Source organism: Carettochelys insculpta, chromosome 3 (genome assembly GCF_033958435.1).
Source record: "Carettochelys insculpta isolate YL-2023 chromosome 3, ASM3395843v1, whole genome shotgun sequence".
Taxonomy (NCBI): Eukaryota; Metazoa; Chordata; order Testudines; family Carettochelyidae; genus Carettochelys; species Carettochelys insculpta.
The window spans coordinates 101,134,897-101,154,772 of record NC_134139.1 but is presented as its reverse complement, the minus strand read 5'-3'; positions in this window follow the sequence as shown (position 1 = coordinate 101,154,772).

Here is a 19,876-nt window from a genome sequence, read left to right as displayed (position 1 = left end):
TATGAGTCCTGAAGAATTGTTAGGATTCCTGACGATTCTACAAAATTCTACAAAATCTACAAAAATCAAAGGAACAACACTTTGAACTATAGAGCCAGAGTTACACATTTATGCTCACTATATAAGAAATAGGGAGAGACTGGTGTCTTCCACACAACCTAGGGTGCTAGGCATGGAGCATCCCAAGCTAACCTTTATTAGAATCACAGAATCACAGGGCTGGAAGAAACCTCAGGACATTATTGAGTCCAAACCCCTGCCTAAAGCAGGGTCAACCCTAACTAAGTCATCCCAGCCAGAACCTTATCAAGACAGGACTTAAAAACCTGTAGGAATGGAGATTCCATCACCTTTATAGGCAACACAATCCAGCACTTCACCACTCTCCTGGGCTACGTCTACACGTGAAGCCTACATCGAAGTAGCCTATTTCGATGTGGCGACATCGAAATAGGTTATTTCGATGAATAACGTCTACACGTCCTCCAGGGCTGGCAACGTCGATGTTCAACATCGACGTTGCGCAGCACCACATCGAAATAGGCGCAGCGAGGGAACATCTACACGCCACAGTAGCACACAACAAAATAAGGGTGCCAGGCACAGCTGCAGACAAGGTCACAGGGCGGACTCAACAGCCAGCCGCTCCCTTAAAGGGCCCCTCCCAGACACACTTGCACTAAACAGCACAAGATACACAGAGCCGACAACGAGTTGCAGACCCTGTGCATGCAGCATGAATCCCCCGCTGCAGCAGCAGCAGCCAGAAGCCCTGGGCTAAGGGCTGCTGCCCACGGTGACCATAGAGCCCCGCACAGGCTGGAGAGACAGCGTCTCTCAACTCCCCAGCTGATGGCTGCCATGGAGGACCCCACAATTTCGACGTTGCGGGACGCGGATCGTCTACACGGTCCCTACTTCGACGTTGAACGTCGAAGTAGGGCGCTATTCCAATCCCCTCATGAGGTTAGCGACTTCGACGTCTCGCCGCCTAACGTCGAAGATAACTTCGAAATAGCGCCCGACGCGTGTAGCCGCGACGGGCGCTATTTCGATGTTAGTGCCGCTACTTCGAAGTAGCGTGCATGTGTAGACACAGCTCTGGTGAAATAGTTTTTCCTAATATCCAAACTACACCTCCCCTTCTGAAACTTTAGACCATTTCTCCTTGTTCTGCCATCAGTCACTACTAAGAACAGCCTCTCCCCATCCTCATTAGAGCCCCACTTCAGGAATTTGAAGGCTGCTATCAAATCACTCCCAGTTCTTCTTAGCTGCAACTAAATAAGCCCAGAACCCTCAGCCACTTGTAGGTCATATGCTCTGATCCCCTAATCATTTTCATTGCCCTCTGCTGGACCCAGTCCAATGCATCCACATCCTTTCTATATTGGGGGACCCAGAACTGGATGCAATACTTGAGATGTGGCCTCACCAGTGCCAAATAGAGGGGATTAATAACTTCTCTAGATCTGCTGGAAATGCTCCTCCTAATTCACCCCAATATGCCATTAGCCTTCTTGTCTACAAGGGCACACTGTTGACTCATATCGAGCTTCTCTTTCACTGTAATCCCCGGGTCCTTTTCTTCTGTACTTCTACTTAACCAGTCAGTCCCCAGCCTGTAACAATGCTTGGGATTCTTCCATCCCAAGTGCAGGACTCTGCACCTGTACTTCTTGAACCTCATCAGATTACTTTTGGCCCAATACTCCAGTTTACCTAGGTCGCTCTGGACCCTATCCTTACCCTCCAACTTATCTACCTCTATCCCTATCTTAGTGTCATCCACAAATTTGCTGAGGATGCAATCCATCACTGTCATTAACAAAGATGTTGAAAAATACCAGCCCTAGAACTGATCACAGGAGCTTCACTTGAAACTGACTGCCGACCAGACATTGAGCCATTGACTCCTATCCATTGGGCCTGACAACCTAGCCTGCTTTCTATCCACATTTATCCAGTCCATACTTCCTTAACTTATAGTCAATAATATTGTCAAAAACTGTGACAAAAGCTTATTGATTGATCTATTGATCAATGCAGATAAGAGCCCTGTCTCTCTCAGAGACAGGCACCTGCTTGCCTCCCTTCAGCCCTGATTTACCTTTGCTAGAGATTTACAAACCAAGGAAACAGGTGCAGTGACTCTGCCTAACACATGCACAAGGCCTGAGCCAGTAGATATGCTCAGAGGACATCTAACTGCAAATAACAGCATTATTGCTACAAGCTGCCTTTTGTCCAGTGGTTCGGGTGCTTTCCTGTACAGTATAAAGCACCCAGATCAAGTCCCTGGGAGTTCATTTGAGAAGGAGGTATAGCCATAGGCAATTGTCGAGGGAGGGGTAGCTCAGTGGTTTCAGCATTGGCCTGCTAAACTCAGGGTTGTGAGCTCAATCTTTGAAGAGGCCATTTAGGGATTGGAGCACATACATATCAGGAAGAGTGCTTGGTACTGCCAAGAAGGCAGGGGACTGGACTAGCTGACCTCCCAAGGTCCTTTCCAGTTGTAGGAGATGTGTATCTGCAATCACATATTTTTTTTTGTTTTAAATATAGGTCTATTACCTTTTTAGCTGAGTGTTAATATTCAGCTATGTAATTAAATTAGAACAGCTTCAATAGGTGAGAATGAGGGAGGCCCATTTCAGAGTATTCTAAAGCACTGTGGTTAGAACATTCTTCTGAAAGTTGGTAGAGACTTGCTCATGTCTTCTGCTCTCCACAGACAGACGGGAATTTTTATACAAAGTCTGATCAGTCAGCTGTTCATGGTAAGATTCTAGTATTTGTCCTCTCCTGTCATTATATTATATTATATTATATTATATAATATTATATTATATTCAGTAGATTTCCTTGCTAGCTGCATACATCCAACATGTTACAAGATGACACCCTGGGCCTATTGTAGTCAGTGGAGATTTTGCTATTAATTTCAGTGGGGCCAGAAGTTCACTCAAAAGACCTAGAACAGAAAATAAAAATGTTTATACCATTTTCCTTAATAAAGGATGAATGTGTCACGTCATCAGCATACCATTTCCGCTGCCTCCTGTAAACTGTGTACCAAAATACTTGGACATACCATCTTTCTTGCCCCATGAAAGTGCAAAGAAATTCTTACAAAGGAGTTTTCTCCCATGAGTTGGAGGTTAGCTGTTCTGCAAATTTGGGTGGACGTATATAATTCACTGACCTGTGTGCAGTCAATGCCAGTTAGTGCTGTACATTACAATAGAAGAGCCAGATTTAATACCAGTAGAACTGCTCACTTTAGCAACTACTTGGCTTGCAGTATCAAACCTGTGGGTTATATTCCCTACAGTAAAATACAACCTATATAACAAATTAGTTTCCTACTGAGATTTTAATCTGTGTATGAGTCTACTACACAGCTTACAATGTTCTACAGACATGACTATCCTACATGAGCCTTCTCTACCAATTAGTACGATAAATAATGATTATAGAATCAATAGGAATCTTTAATGGCAATATTTTTCTCAGATACTTTTCTATTTATGTAGAAAGAAGAGCTTTGCAGATCATAAGACTGGGAGGGACTTCAAAAAATCAAGTCAAGTCCCGGGATTGATGCAGGATTATGTGAACCTTGGATCACCTGGCAATTACCCTGTCCTGGTCTTTCCCTTTGAAGCATCTGGCATTGGCCATTGTCAGAAGACAGAATATTGGTATAAATGCATCATTGGTTTGACCCTGTATGGCCATTCCTATCTTAGACCATCCCTGACAGGTGTTTGTGCAACCTGTTCCTAAAAATCTCCTGTCAAGCTGCCTGCAATGACTCAAGAGCATGAAGTTGACTGCTAATCTCAGGATGCACTAACAGGAGGCAGGGCACAAACTCCAAAGAAGGTATGTGGTCTATCTTTTGATTTCATTAAGTAATTCTGAAGTACAAACTCCTCAGGAACTGTAACAGCCATAGGAGTCTCCTGTGGGTACTGCAGCATATCTTGCCATAAAATAACCTAGCATTTACCAGAGATGCTTCCTTACACTAAGAATCACAGAAACATTCAGGTTTCTCCCAGTCCAAATAGAGACTTACCGCAGGTCAATTACACCTCAGGTTCCACACCAAGGACACTTGTAGCCAATCCTATAATAAAATATATACAGATTTACTTGCAGAAAGGGGAAGAAAGTTATTTACAAGGTTAAAACAGGTAAGCATAGATTCACTAATGAATTACAATCTTAAGTTTCAAAAGGAATAGAAGCGTCTGTTAAAAATAAAAAACAAAAAAAAATATCTCCTTTAAGGCTAACCCAGGTTAAGCAGCTAGGAACCTCTTCCTTATGCCTAGAAAATCTTGTCCCACAGAATCCAACCAGAATAGAGACAGAGTTCTTTCTCATTAGGGGATTTTATTCCCCACCCCCAAACTCCCTTGTGCTGTGAGCTGCAAATTCAGCTGACCAGAGGAATCCGCTTGCATGACTCCTCTTCACAGGTGGGAGGACAATGTCATTTGTTCCCTTTGTCATCTCCAAACTGCCCATCTGGTGTTGATGAACCTTTCCTGTTGAGCAGGATGTAACACCTTCTGTTGGAGATTAGCACTTCACACTAATTACTGTCTCTCTCCTGGCTGATGATTTACACAATGACAGAGTCTTATCATACAACTGTGCAAATATTACCTTACAATAAGGGATACGGAAGTTATAAGTAAAATGAGATTAATTAGTGCATGAAGCGACTCACAAGCATTCATTCAATTCGAAACACTAAACACTTTCTTATAGTTCTCATGCCTATATTAAAAGAAGTAATGCACAGATGAGTCAGAGTGGCTCCAGGTAGGTATTTCTCAGTGTTCCATTGAGATATGGGGGCTCTGGATTAAGCTGGGACAACATCACACCATCGCATTTTAACTACATTTGTAGTGAGAAAGTTTTTCCTAATATCTCTTGCAATGGATTAAGTCAATTGCTTCTTGTCCCACTATCTGTGGACATGAGGGACAATTGATTACCACCCTTTTCGTAACAGTCCGTTTGAAGATTATTATCAGATTCCACCCCCACAATATTCTCTTTTCAAGACTAACCACGGACTTTTCTTTATAGTTAAAGTTTTCTAAAACCTTTATTATTTTCATTGTAGTCCTCTGAACATGCTCCAGTTTACCCACATCTATCCTCCTGTGTGGTCCCTAGACACAATATTCCAGATGAAAATTTACCAGTTGAGTAGAGTAGGACAATTATCTCCCCATCTTCCATAAATCGCTCCTCTTAATACATTCTGTGAAGATACAGTGGTTTTGCAATTGCATCACATCGTTGACTCATTCAGTTTGTGATCATCTATAATTTGCAGACTCTTTTCTGCAGTGCTAGTTGCTAGCCTGTTGTTCTCCATTTTGTAGCTGTGCTTTTGATTCTATCTATATGCAAAATACTTCACACATTTTCATATAATTTTATCTTTTTGATTTCAGATGAATTATCCAATTTGTCATGATCATTTTGAATTCAAAGGCTGTGTTCCAAAGTACTTACTACCCCTCTCATATTAGTGTGATCTGAAAACTTTTTAAGCATACTCTCTACTCCATTATCCAAGTTATTAATAAAAATATGAACTAATTTCAGACTCAGAATAGACATGTCACTTGAGACAATGCCAAATATCTTCCTAAAATCAAGTCAGTTTAAAACGAACAATTGTTAGCAATTGTGGCAAATCAAAAGTGTTGGGAAATTCCATTTGGTGCATTTTTCTCTTTTTTAAAAATAAAAGGCAAGTAAATAAAGGATTAGATTCACTAAACTGAAGTGGAGAGAATGCCTGGTCTCCCCTACACAGTAGCTCAGTGGTTAGTGCATGCAGTTGGGGTGGGAGAGATACATTCAAATTTCCACTGGACAAGGACTTGAACTCAGCTTTCCAAAATCAATGCTGAAGCCCCCACATTATAGTTTTTTTTTTTGGAGTGAATTATTGTCAGTCTTTTCTCTTGAGGATAAAAAGGGTTAAGCCACTTAGTACAATCATTAGAGCTGGGACTTGGGTCTTCTACTATCCATCATAGTACCTAAACCTTTCACTCACTCTGGATCACTGACCACTCAAGTTGTTTATATCAAATAGAACTGCATCAACAGGAGAGATCAAGAATGCCCTAAATACCTGGCTATTTGGGGTAACACCCCACCTGGAGTGGAGCTGGCTTTGAATCCCTGCTCCAAAACAAAGACTTCAACTGAGGTTATACCTCTGTCAGCTGAGTGCCCTAACCACTGGAGTGGTGAGTATGGGGGGGAAAGGGGATGATCTCCTCTTCATTTTTGCCTTTTTAAATCCCATTGTGAATTTTGTTGGAAAAATGGAAGCGTTCAGCTTTGACTGAAAATTTTTGCTAAAATCAACATGCAGTCATGACACGTGTCAGTTGCAGTGAATATGCACATTTCCAATGGAAAAAAATGTTTTGGGTGAAAAATTTCACGCAGCTCTAATGGAAAAAAAGTTATCATTTTCTGGAATTATAACCTTCATGTTGTGGTATACTCTTTGTATTACACTTCAGCCTCCTATGACGACTGCCATCTCTGCAGGGGTCTTCTATGTGTGTTTGTCGTCTACAGAATAGGAGTATGGCAGATAATGTCTTCTACAGTGATTGTAATCTCTGTAACATTCAGTCATGCATGTCAGATTGCTGTAGCACACACACTGTACAGAGTCACTGATGCGTGTGCTGTTCTCTGTTGTAGTAGCTGACACATAACCAGTCATTTTGTAATGAAACCTATAATACATTTCTTTTTCAACTAAATTTTGTCAAAACTGGCGCCTAGATACTAGGATTGGTGTTTATATATGTATCTCAGGCTCAGAAAACTAGCTTATGTTCTACAGTAGTTCTCATGCCAGACAAAGTCCACGAGAAGCGTGAACATGTGAAAAGCAAGGCCACATTTTAGCAGAACTTCTCCAGTCTTTACACACATTAAAAAAACTAGAATATATGTTACATTTTCAATGGCCTACAGTTAAAACTGAGCTTAGCTGATTTACTTGGAAGTATCTAACATGTCCCTCCTGCTACTGTGGAAGTGAGAGAATATTCTGGACAGAAGGTGCTTTCATATGTTTTTATGGAAAGATATAGGAAGGGGGTTGTTCCCCTCCTCCACTAGATAGAATATTTAATATAAAGCTTGGAAGGATCTGGTGGCATATACCTCATTAATAAAGGGATGAGAGAGGGCCTTCATCACTGAACTCTGGCCTACACCTGTGACCCATCTCCTGCCACTTTTCCCCCTAGCCCCTCCATTCTATAAACCAACTTCAACACTCCCCTGCATTTTCTTCTCCCCTTTCTGTGCCTCTGCTTTCTTCCAGGATCTCTCCTCTTTATAGAATCCCCTTCCTTAAATGTGACTACAAGGCTATCATTCAGTCATACTAAAGACTTATCACTGCTGACTCAGCTACAAAAATTAGTTTGTTAAAAATAGCCACATATTTTAACTGAAAAGAATCAAAGATGTGCTCAGGCATTAAGTGAATAACCCCATCATTCAGTTATTGTAACCCTTACACTGCATATATGCTTTGGGGCCCAGTTCACCATCTGTTCTTGTGCCGCTTGGGTAAGAACAAATAAGGATGGATAGAAGAAAACTAAGTAGTGCTGGGGGTGGGAGGCAAGGAAGGTCACTCTGTTTCTTCTTCCTGCTTTCCTCTCTAAGCAGTTACTTTTATTTCTGTTTAATAGTATCAAAAAGCTTGTGAAGACTTTTATTGTTGCTGCCTGCGCCTCTTGGCTGCCTGCAGAGGGAGCACATCTGAGGCAGCATATCCCCAGCTACAAAATTTAGCGGCATTGGTTGCAATAGCAACTTTCAAAATACAAATACAGCAAACATCCACTAGTTTCTGGAATAGTCTGAATAAGTTTATTAGTATAACAGGCAAATAAGCATAGCTGATACATGTTTTCTTAATCTAGGCCACTGTCTCGCTCATTCTTACTGTGTTTTTCGAGTTTCTGGCATGCAGATTTTGCTTAACGTTCGCAATCCGTCAATTAACTTTTGCCAAGTTTATTGGCTTTGAGGTTTGGCACATAGACTGTTGTGACTGGAAGGAACCTTGTGATACTGTCTAGTCCAGTCCCCTACACTAATGGCATGACCAAGTATTATCTAAAAGGTACTGTATAAATTACAAAAATAGGTGGAATGAGTTGCATTTGGGTGTCAGTGAGCTGGTAGATTGCATCTATGCAGTGATATTAGTGTATTTTATGAACATTTAATTCATACAAAATGAAGGAAGAAAATTATAGTCACCCACACCTTTTTTAAAAAACAAGACGTCCTGTGGCACATTATAGGCTAACAGATTTATTGGAACATAAGACTTTGTTGGCAAAGACCCCTCAGATACATAACTTTATTATGTTCTAAAATCAAGGTTTCTCTGGTGGGACCTTTTAACTATCCAAAAGCAACTACTTTCTCAGACTCAGGTATTTTGGAACCCCTCAAACAATTTCCTCTGCTTTTTAACCCAGGGGGTCAAACCAGAACAATCTTCAGCTTCTTGTATTCAAAGGAGAAAATGAGCTGTTCTCAACACAGTCTGTTCTTGGTGCCATTTATTGATTTATAAACAGGTACTTGTTTAAAGAGTTCTGAATAATATCACTGGAATACAATGTCCAGACAGAAAAACTAGGCTGACTCAGAGGAGAGCTGGACAGGGCACTTGCCTAGAGAAAAATGTGAATTGTACTTTGTGTACCTTCAACTGTGTGTTTTACTAACAGCAGACATCTGGGAGCTGGAACAGTAGACGAAGGTACTGCAATCACAATTTTCTCCCTGCCATTTCTCATTAAGCCTCTGTGAATTATGAGCACTACTTGAACTATTGGCCCTGTCCAACAAAAATGGATGTAGTTCTACAGATGCCTCGTTGAGAGGTTGGCCTCCTGTTTTTATCCACTGCCCTCTTGCAGACACAGAAGGTTTTGTGTGTGACTGAGTAAATGTAAAAGTAGTTCTAATACCATGAAGCCATGTCAAGAATATTCACTTGTCTCTCAGCTTCAACAGAGTAGTTTCCTGTTATCTGTACTTAGGAGTGCCAAGAAGATTGGTGAGGAAGAATCCTTGTGCCTCACATCTTCCCCAGAGGATATTAATTTGATCACACTGACTATTCAGTGGAGGTGATACTACCTCTCTGGGTGCTTATATTGGCAATGGCAATAGTTGTAGACAGCATGAATCAGTTCTTTGCTGTCTATTGCCAGGACCTCGCTAGCACTGTTCATTACAGGTGCAGACTGTTCTTGCCCTTAATCTAAAATGCCACAGCCAGTTTGCCCATGAGGTTGCAGTTTCATTATGTGCAAAATTAGTTTTGGTCACCTTAAATTACTTTTGGCTTGAAATCTGAATTTATTGTTGTTAAGAATATGAAAGGCAGGATCTTACTACTACACTTCATATTCTGAAAGCTGCTGAGATGCTGCAATGAAGCTGGAGCTAGCCCAGTATGTTGCAGAAGCCAGCAATGCCTTCAAAACATCATGTTGGCATTCCTCTGAATGGACAAACATTAATGCAATGTGGATTCAGTGTCAAGTACTTATTAGCAAGCATAGTTATCTTTAATATGAAAGGGCAGCTGCAAATGCTCTTGTCAGAGAAATTTCCTGTTTTTATCCATTAAGGAAACAAATCTTTTTTAGTGCAATTTGATGTGTGGGTCACATTGTGTCTAGTTAGATCAGCCTGTGGTATATCAAGGATACACACTATATGCTGAACAAGCCCAAAGCAATATAATATAGGGCATGATTTCAGCCAAATAAGTGGGAAGCTACAAATGCATTTCCCACTAAGAATTACAGACATTGAATTATCTTTCCCATATATAGCTTTGCACAAATGACTAGGTGGACTATAAGCAGAGTTGGCATTATCATTTTGGGTGAGCTTCTCCCCCCGAAAATAATGAGTACAGTGGCACCTTAAGACTAAAAATGTTATTATGCTGTAAGCTTTTGTGAGTTGCAATTCTTTCATCAGATGCATGAAGTGGAAGAAAAAGAAACAGATAGTAGGGATACAGAGATGGGAGTGTTACATGAGAACTAATTAAGTCAGGACAGCTGTGGATAAGAAGGTGAGAATACTGAAAGTGGAAAATTACTTACTGCAATGAGAAAGCCATTCCCAGTTCCTGTTCATTCCCATTCTGATGGTGTGAAATTTGCATAAGAATGCCAACTCAGCAGTTTAATATTGCAGCCTGTTTTTGCTCATTTTTTCCTATCAATTTTTGCTTGACTGTGCTCTTCAGGAGGCAATTCCAAGGTCAACCATTCCCCTTGTGTCTCCATCTTGAACCTCCTGGTCTCTCCACTCTGATCCTAGAGAATAACTGCAGAATGTCTCCCTGAAACGTCATTCTTTCTTTTCTTTTTCTCTCTCTGTTTCTTATTTGGCTAAATTATAGCTGCCATCAACAATAATTCCTCAAAAACAGCCTGAAGTCCTGTGGCACCTTATAGACTAACAGATATTTTGGAGCATAAGCTTTCATGGGTCTGTTAGTCTGTAAGATGCCACAGGACTCCTTGTTGTTTTTGAAGATACAGACTAACTCGGTTACCTCGTTGATACTTATAATTCCTCAGTGTTCAGTGGTTTATATTGTCACTCTTACCTGTGTCTTTCAGGTAATGCAACAGCACCATTCTAATAATACCCCATTTCTTTATTTAAAAAATTCTGTACTAGGCTTTTGAATACTTGTTTACTCATGACTACCCACATCAAACCTTACATATTGTACATCTTCAGCTGCTTTGTCAATTTCATTCCATATGATCCTGATAAAGGCCGAAACCTCAGCTAATGCAATGTGTATCACTATCTGTACTACCTCCGTTATTATAAATATAATTTCATTGATTAAATTACTTCTACATACTGAGACACACTTTTTATTGCCATAAAACTTGAGAATTATTCCTAAAAAATGATGCTAGTGGTGGGTATTCATCCCAGACTCAGCTTAACGCTACTGTTATTGTTACTAGTTTGGGTTGTCAAGATGGCTACATAGTCTGATATTTCAGAAGTTGTACTAATTCCCAATTTGGGTATACAAGATACAATCCCTACTTTTCCTGTTGTTATTTTTTCTGTTTTAGAGTCAACCCTATAAATATATAGTTGACTCTAAAACAGAAAAAATAACAACTTCAGTGAAGTTATTCCAGTATGAGAGGGAAAATCAAGCTACTTGAGTACATCTTTTTTAAAGGGCTTATAAAGCTATGAATTGCTAGAATGACTATAGATATTTTTGTTTGGTTGCACTAATCTCTACAGTAGATTGGGGAATTTTCAGCTCAACAGTTTTTCATCAGAAGATGTATACAAGACACAATCCCTACTTTTCCTGTATATATATCATCATCATCATCATATGTCCCTTGACCAAGGTTGTTAGGGCACCTAAGATATATATATATATATATATATATATATATATATATAGTTGACTCTAAAACAGAAAAAAATGAACAACAGGAAAAGTAGGGATTATATTTTGTATGCCCAAATTGGGAATTAGTACAACTTCTGAAGTACCAGACTATGTAGCTGTCATAACAGCTAAACTATATATATATGACATAACCAATTCCACTTTTCATGTATATACTAATACACTTCATTTTTAATACCTGCTTTCTCTTTTTTAGCCTCAAGTTTGTAAAGTATATGTAAACCTACTTTTGGACGTGTGAATTTCTATCCATAACTAATTTTCCCATGACTAAAAGTTTTTCCTTATCTTTTAATTCCTACATTCACGCTTTAACTCAGGGGAAAGCCAACTTTTTTACATCAGGCCCCACTTTCCATCCTTGAAATTAGCAGGGGCCCCTAGCCTGTCTAATGGAATCCAAACAGATGGAAATCTCGTTTAGCTTCATATGAAAAACAAAACTTTTTCGGCATGTGTAAGAAAATAAGTATGTAGAATGTAAAACCTTTATTAACTGGTATGTAAATGTCAATGCATGTACATAAAAACAGTAAGAGAGTTCAACATTTTTAACAAGATGTATACGTCTGAGACCCAACAAACTATCGTGCTGTATCCCCCGCTCATGAAATTTCATGGCCCTGAGGGGGCCTGCTCTCCCACTGCGCACACCCCTGCTTTAACTCAAATGGCATCAGACAAGAAAGCAAGAACACTGTATGTCTGTAGGACAGCCACTACCAAAGGCATAGAAGTTCAAGTACCTAGGATGATAGAATTTAAGCATGAATTTATAAGCTGAACAGTAAAGACATGGACTAAATGGAGAGCAGTGAATGGAGTGATCTGCCATAAGAGAAGGGAGGTGCTGAATCAATTTTTATAGAGGGAGCAGTGAGAGATGTTGAACCAAACTTAAACCTTGTAGGTGATGAAAACCACTTCAAGTCAGGGGGTGCTACAGAATCTCTAGTTTCATCATCTATGTAGAAGAGTGCCTGTGAAATTGAAAATTAAGGCTAACAAGACCTTAATTTAGGCCTGCATATTCACATGGCTGCAAAGGCTAGGAGTTTAAGAAGAAATAAGAGCAGATCTTGAATATGGTGGAAATGAAAATGTTAAGATGAACACTTGGAGTTACAAGGATGAACTGGGTTCAGAATGACAGAGTTAGGACAAGTGTGAAGGTTGTACTAAACATAGAAAAATCAAGTGAATCCAGGGTTAGATGGTTTGGACATGTGAAAAGGAGACCATAAGAATACTCAGGAACCAGGATATTACATTGAGAAGTGGAGGATAAGATTTGGAAGACCCAATACTTGATGGGTAGAAGTCCTACCACAGGGTCTGGTCAGCTTTGAATTTCGGAGGAGCTGCATCAAGCCAGACTGCAATGGAGAAGTAGAACTCAAATAGCTGACCCCTAGATGGGACTAGAGCCAGAAGAATGAGACGAAGGCGGAGAAGTAAACTGTAATAGCTACCGGGTTGTGTTATAAATTGCCGGCTTTCTGGATCTCTAGTACCTTTCTCTGATGGATTAACGAAGTTCAGAGCAGAAATACTTTTTAGCTGATTCCATTTTTAATAGTTTAACCTAAACTCTGACCATCTGAGTATCCGTAGGGAGCTTGAGAGATATCATTTGAATTTGCGCTAGTGGATGTTCAAATGATTTACACTGTGGACTAATTTGTTAATTTAATCAAAACAATAAGCAATAAGTACTGATATTTGTAGAAACAGCACATCATTCTTGTGTCCTTGCTTTTGTCATGCCAATTATATTGTGCATTTTAAACCAAATTGATTTTGTGGAAGACTCACAATGAGATACTGAAGCTGACTTGAAACTTTTTTCCTTTTCCACCAATAAAATAAAATAAAATAAAATAAAATAAAATAAAATAGCCAGGAAAACTCAATTCCTTGCTTTTCAAGGGAGTATTTTGATTATATTCTGCTTTTATTATGCCAATCATACTGTGCATCATACAACCACATAAAATGGCTTGCATTTCTTGGTTTAAAATAAAAAAAAAGTGGTGTTCATCAAACAGAGGTAGACAGAGACTGATCTTGCGAAATAGAGTAACATGTAGCGCAGCAGGTACTGTGAAATCTTCCCCGCACAGCTCCTGCACAATAGGGCTACGTCTACACGTGAAGCCTACATCGAAATAGCTTATTTCGGCTATTTCGATGAATAACGTCTGCACGTCCTCCAGGGCCGGCAACGTCGATGTTCAACTTCAACGTTGCTGAGCCCAACATCGAAATAGGCGCAGCGAGGGAATGTCTACACGTCAAAGTAGCACACATCGAAATAGGGATGCCAGGCACAGCTGCAGACAGGGTCAACGGGCGGACTAGCGCTTCCGGGGCAACAGCTAGCCGCTCCCTTAAAGGGCCCCTCCCACATACACTCAGCCTGCACAGCACGCGGTCTGAGGAGCCATATAGGCACACAGACCCCGAGCGCCGCAGTCATGGACCCCCAGCAGCAGCAGCAGCAGCAGCAGCAGCAGCAGCTAGAGGTCCACCCAGCCCTCCCGGCAGGAGCAGGGCTTGCCCTGGCCCACGCCATGTGGGAGGCAGCTGAGTACCTTCTTGCCCCAGGGGAGGAGATGCCCCCAGGGCAGCAGGGCTCAACCCCTACCCCTGCAGCACCCCGCTCCACCCCCCGCCTCACACGCCGGCGGCTGTGGAGCTACCCCACCAGCACCAACTGGTGGGAGCGGCTGGTGCTTGGGGAGTGGGACGACGACCACTGGCTCAGGAACTTCAGGATGAGCCGGCAGACATTCCTGGAGCTGTGCCAGTGGCTCACCCCCGCACTCAGGCACTGGGACACTGCCATGCGGCATGCCCTCCCTGTGGAGAAACGGGTCGGCATCGCTGTCTGGAAGCTGGCCACTCCGGACAGCTACCGATCCGTGGGCCAGCAGTTTGGTGTCGGAAAGGCCACCGTCGGGGCTGTCTTCATGGAGGTAAGAGAACCCACAGGGGGAGGCCAGGCCAGGGCAGGGGGGCCAGGCCAGGGCAGGCGGGCCAGGGCAGAGCAGGGGGGCCAGGGCAGGGCAGGGCAGGCCAGGGCAGGCCAGGGCAGGGCAGAGCAGGCCAGGGCAGGGGGGCCAGGGCAGGGGGGCCAGGGCAGGCCAGGGCAGGGCAGGGCAGGGCAGGCCAGGGCAGGGGGGCCAGGGCAGGGCAGGGCCATGCACACCCTGCTCACCCCTCATTGGGGCTGTCCCATGTGCTTTCTCTGCAGGTCGTGCGTGCCATCAACGCCATGCTCCTGCACAGGCTCGTGAGGCTGGGGGACCCACATGCCACTGTCGCCGCCTTTGCCACCCTGGGCTTCCCCAACTGCTTCGGGGCTCTGGATGGGACTCACATCCCCATCTGTGCCCCGCATCACAGTGGAGGACGATACCTCAATCGGAAGGGCTACCATTCTGTCGTCCTCCAGGCCTTGGTGGACAGCCAGGGACGTTTCCAGGACATTTACGTGGGCTGGCCTGGCAGCACCCACGACGCCCGGGTTTTTCGGAACTCAGGCCTGTGCCGCCGGCTGGAGGCGGGGACCTACATCCCCCAGCGGGAGATCCCTCTGGGGGACACCACCATGCCCTTCTGCGTCATCGCAGATGCGGCATACCCCCTCCGGCCGTGGCTCATGCACCCCTACACGGGCCATCTCTCCGCTAGCCAGGAGCGCTTCAACGAGCGCCTGAACCTTGCGCGCCAGGTGGTGGAGCGCTCATTTGGCCGCCTCAAGGGACGCTGGCGATGTCTCCTGACCCGCCTGGATGCGGGCCCCAACAACATCCCCCAGATTGTGGGTGCCTTCTGCGCCCTGCACAACCTCGTGGAGAGCAAGGGGGAGACCTTTCTGCAGGGCTGGGCCGCGGAGGCCGGCAGGGCGCACGTGCAGCCACCCGCTGCCCCCAGTCGGCAGGTGGACCCCGAGGGGACCCGGGTCCGAGAGGCCCTGCGGGCCCACTTCGACCAACAAGCCACGGGGTGAACTCTGCCCAGGCCCCCTACTGCCCGCCCCTTCCTCCCCTACACTCCTGCCCCAACGCCCACACCATGGAGCACCCCACCGCCCCCCCCCCACTTGTCCTGGACAAATGACAGCACAAACTTGTGGCTGAACGTAAACTTTTTTTTGGTCTTTCAGAAACTTTTGTTTTTTGTATGTGAATAAATAAATATGTGAAACACAAACCAAAAAGTAGGGACAAATGTTCAACAAAAGCAAGATGTGCACAAATAAAACAATACAACAACAAAGCAAACAAGTGTGCGCCATCAACAAAAAAGAAAACCAGGGAGGAGAACGGGGAGAACTATTTACATGGGGGGACGGGGCAAACGGGGGCACCAAAAAAAACCAGTCCAACTATATACAACAAGGGGGGGGCCACGTCCCGGGCCCCTCGCCCCTAGAGCCCAGCACTGGGCGTGCCCGGCCGGGAGCCCCGCCGTGCCTGCAGTCTGGTCCGCGGCTGGGTGGGAGCGGGCTGGACCGGAAGGTATCGGTGCTGGCGAGTCTCAGGTGGCTCCAGGGGTCCCTCGGCGCTCTGGCCCTCGCGGGTGGGTGGTGGGGCGACGGCGGACGGCCCGGCGACGGCCAGAGCAGCTGGTGGTGGGGCTGCAGGAGCGGGCACGGCGGGCGATGGCTCGGCCGGCGCGGCATGGGGGGCCAGGTACTCATCCAGCCGGTTAAATGTCTGCATATAGGCCCCCCATGCCTCCTGGCGCCAGGCCAGCGCCCGCTCCTGCAGCTGGAGGTGCTGCTCCGAGACCTCCAGCTGCTGGCGGAGGATGGCCAGCAGCTGGGGGTCCGTCACCGTCGCCGGTAGTAGGCGCGGGGTCCGCCGTCTTGCCCTCCGCGGGGCCGGTCGTTCCTCAGCCGAGGGGCTGCCCTGGAGCGATGGTCCTGGAGGGCTCTCCGGGACAACTGAGGCCTTGCCGGCGCTCTCTTCCGGTCCTTCGGATGGTGCAGGTGCAGGTGCAGGACACAGGAGAGGAGGGGGGAAAGAAGAATGGAGACAGGCGTTAGTGTGGGCCCCGAGCCGTGGCCTCTGTCCCCCCCGCCCTGTGCTGCAGGTTCCCCATCCCCGTCCCTGGGAGATGCTGCTGTGATGGATGGGGTTCAGGGGTCCCCCTGCCCTGCACCCCCTCCCCTGGTGGGAGCGACTCTCACTTCACCCCGCAGGGTCTGAGAGCAGGAGAGCTTTCTTAGGCCACAGATGGCCAGTTTCTGGCAGGAATGACAGCACCAGCTGTCGGAAGAGACAGTCCTTCCAACCCGTCGTGGGGAGAAGACCCCAAGGGGGGCCCCTCTGGGATGCAGCTTTCCCCCTCCTCTGGCTGGCTGCCTACCAGCTCTCCCTTCCCCTAGCCTCTACCTGTGGCCCCCGCCCTCGCCCCCCAATTCCAAGCCAGCTCGGCTCCTCCCTCCTGTTTGCTCAGGGCAGAGGTGTCACCTGCCAGCTGTAGCGCCAGGATCCTCCTTTGGCCCTGGGAGCTCTTCGGCTCTTGTGGCTCATATGTAGCCTGAGTCTCCCTTTGGCACTCCCCCCACTCCATCACATGCTGCTGCTGCGGGGTGTCCCACCCCCTCCGCCCGGGGCCCCTCGAGGTTCCGCTGCCCCCTGGCCCGGGGATGGGGCATGGCACTGTCATGCAGCGTGGGGGGGGGAAGGGGCTGATGGCTGCAGTGCTGTGAGGGCCATGGCCCTGGTGTCCTTGGGGCCATGGCCATGTGAGCGTGTGGGGGGCCCTGGACACATCTCTGTTACCCCCGCCCCTCAAGCCCAGGGGTGTCCACCAGAGAGGGGTACCTACCTGTGCGTCCGCTCCCACGGTCCGGAGATCCCCGGGGGTCGGAGGCCCTGCTGCTGCTCCGGGATGGCAGGAGGAGGATCTGCAGGCTGGATTCTGCGGAGGAGGAGCCCCCCTCCTCCTCCTCCTGCCGCGATGTCCTGGGGATGGCCTCCGGGGGGGGGCCCCCGGGGTGCGGGGCTTGCCTCCGGGGTGGACTCCGGCTGCAGGGCCTGCTGGGGCTCGTCAGCCGAGGTGTCAAGGGTGGCCGGAGGGGAGGAGGTGTGCCGGGCACCCAGGATGTCCCTGAGCTCCCTGTAAAAGGGGCAAGTGACGGGGGCGGCCCCAGATCGGCTGGCCACATCCCAGGCCCGGGCATAACCCTGCCGCAGCTCCTTCACCTTACTCCTCACATGATCCGGAGTGCGGGCAGGGTGACCCCGGGCAGCCAGGCCCTCGGCCAGCCGAGCGAACACATCCGCGTTCCGCCTCTTGCTCCCCATTACCTGGAGCACCTCCTCCTCGCTCCAGAGCCCCAGCAGGTCCTGTAGCTCGGCCTCCATCCAGGAGGGGCCCCGCTGCCGCTTTCCAGACTGGCTGGTCCTCTGGCTCGGCTGGCTGCCCTGGCTCCCCTTGGGGGGGGGTCTCCTGGGGGCGCTGGGGGGGCTGCTGGCTCGCCATTGCAGCTGTGTGGGGGGCTGAGGGTTGTGCAGGCTCGCTGCGTGTGCAGGCTCCAGCCTGCACGTTGCCTCAGCTTCCTGCAGAGTCAGGGAGGGGGAGGGGACCTTTAAGGGGCCGCTCCACGCGGCCACCTGTGAGCTGAGGGGCTGGAGAGAGCGTCTCTCAACCCCCCAGCTGATGGCCGCCATGGAGGACCCGGCAATTTCGACGTTGCGGGACGCGGATCGTCTACACTGTCCCTACTTCGACGTTGAACGTCGAAGTAGGGCGCTATTCCTATCTCCTCATGGGGTTAGCGACTTCGACGTCTCGCTGCCTAACGTCAAAGTTAACTTCGAAATAGCGCCCGACGCGTGTAGCCACGACGGGCGCTATTTCGAAGTTAGTGCCGCTACTTCGAAGTAGCGTGCACGTGTAGACACAGCTTAGAGATGTGATTCTTGATCTTCAGAACCCTCTGTTATTTTATTATCACTATATGCCAGTTAATTTCTTTTACAAAAACTGCAGTAATCAGTTCACTATACTTTGATATCTGTGCTGAACAAGCAATCCCAGACTTGTGTGCTAAAGCTGTGAAATAATGTCCCAATATTCACCTGTTTAATCACTTAATACAATTCAATTTTAAATCATGTAACTAGGCGTGTCAGAAAGGTCCAATTCTCAAAGAATAGAAACCAACAAGCTTATTTTGACATGATATTGAGAAGGTATCATAGAAAATGTATTTGTACTAAACTGAAAAAATTCTTCAGTAATGGATATGGAGCTTTGTGTGTCCTCAGTTGATTCTTCGGGAGAAACACATCAATGGAAGGAGAATATGCAGTTTCTTTCCCCTAAAACAGCAAAAAATATTTTCTGAAATATAATCAAGACTTGATTAAGTTACATTTAGTACTTTCTCTCTTTGTTACTGGCTTCCTGTGTGTCCTTGGCTACGGTTACACTAAAGCGATCTGTCAACAGTCATCATTGTCAGAAGAGATTTCCCAGCAAAATGTCTGTCAACAGTATGTGACCAAACACAAAAGCCAATCAGAAGAGCGTTCTGCTCTGTCGACAGAGCGGGCAGACTGCCCAGCTACTCTCTCAACAAAACAGGTGACTGGAAGCACAGCAGACAGGGCTGCCCATTGTCCTGGACACCCTGGCTACGTCTACACGTGCAGCCAACATCGAAATAGCTTATTTCGATGTTGCGACATCGAAATAGTCTATTTCGATGAATAACATCTACACGTCCTCCAGGGCCGGCAACGTCGATGTTCAACTTCGACGTTGCTCAGCACGACATCGAAATAGGCGCTGCGAGGGTACGTCTACACGCCAAAGTAGCACACATCGAAATAAGGGTGCCAGGAACAGCTGCAGACAGGGTCACAGGGCGGACTCAACAGCAAGCCGCTCCCTTAAAGGGCCCCTCCCACACACAGTTGCACTAAACAACACAAGATCCACAGAGCCAACAACTGGTTGCAGACCCTGTGCCTGCAGCATGGATCCCCAGCTGCAGCAGCAGCAGCCAGGAGCCCTGGGCTAAGGGCTGCTGCCCATGGTGACCATGGAGCCCCACAGGGCCTGGAGAGAGAGCATCTCTCAACCCCCCAGCTGATGGCCGCCATGGAGGACCCCACAATTTCGACGTTGCGGGACGCGGATCGTCTACACGGTCCCTACTTCGACGTTGAACATCGATGTAGGGCGCTATTCCGATCCCCTCATGAGGTTAGCGACTTCGACGTCTCGCCGCCTAATGTCGAAGTTAACTTCGAAATAGCG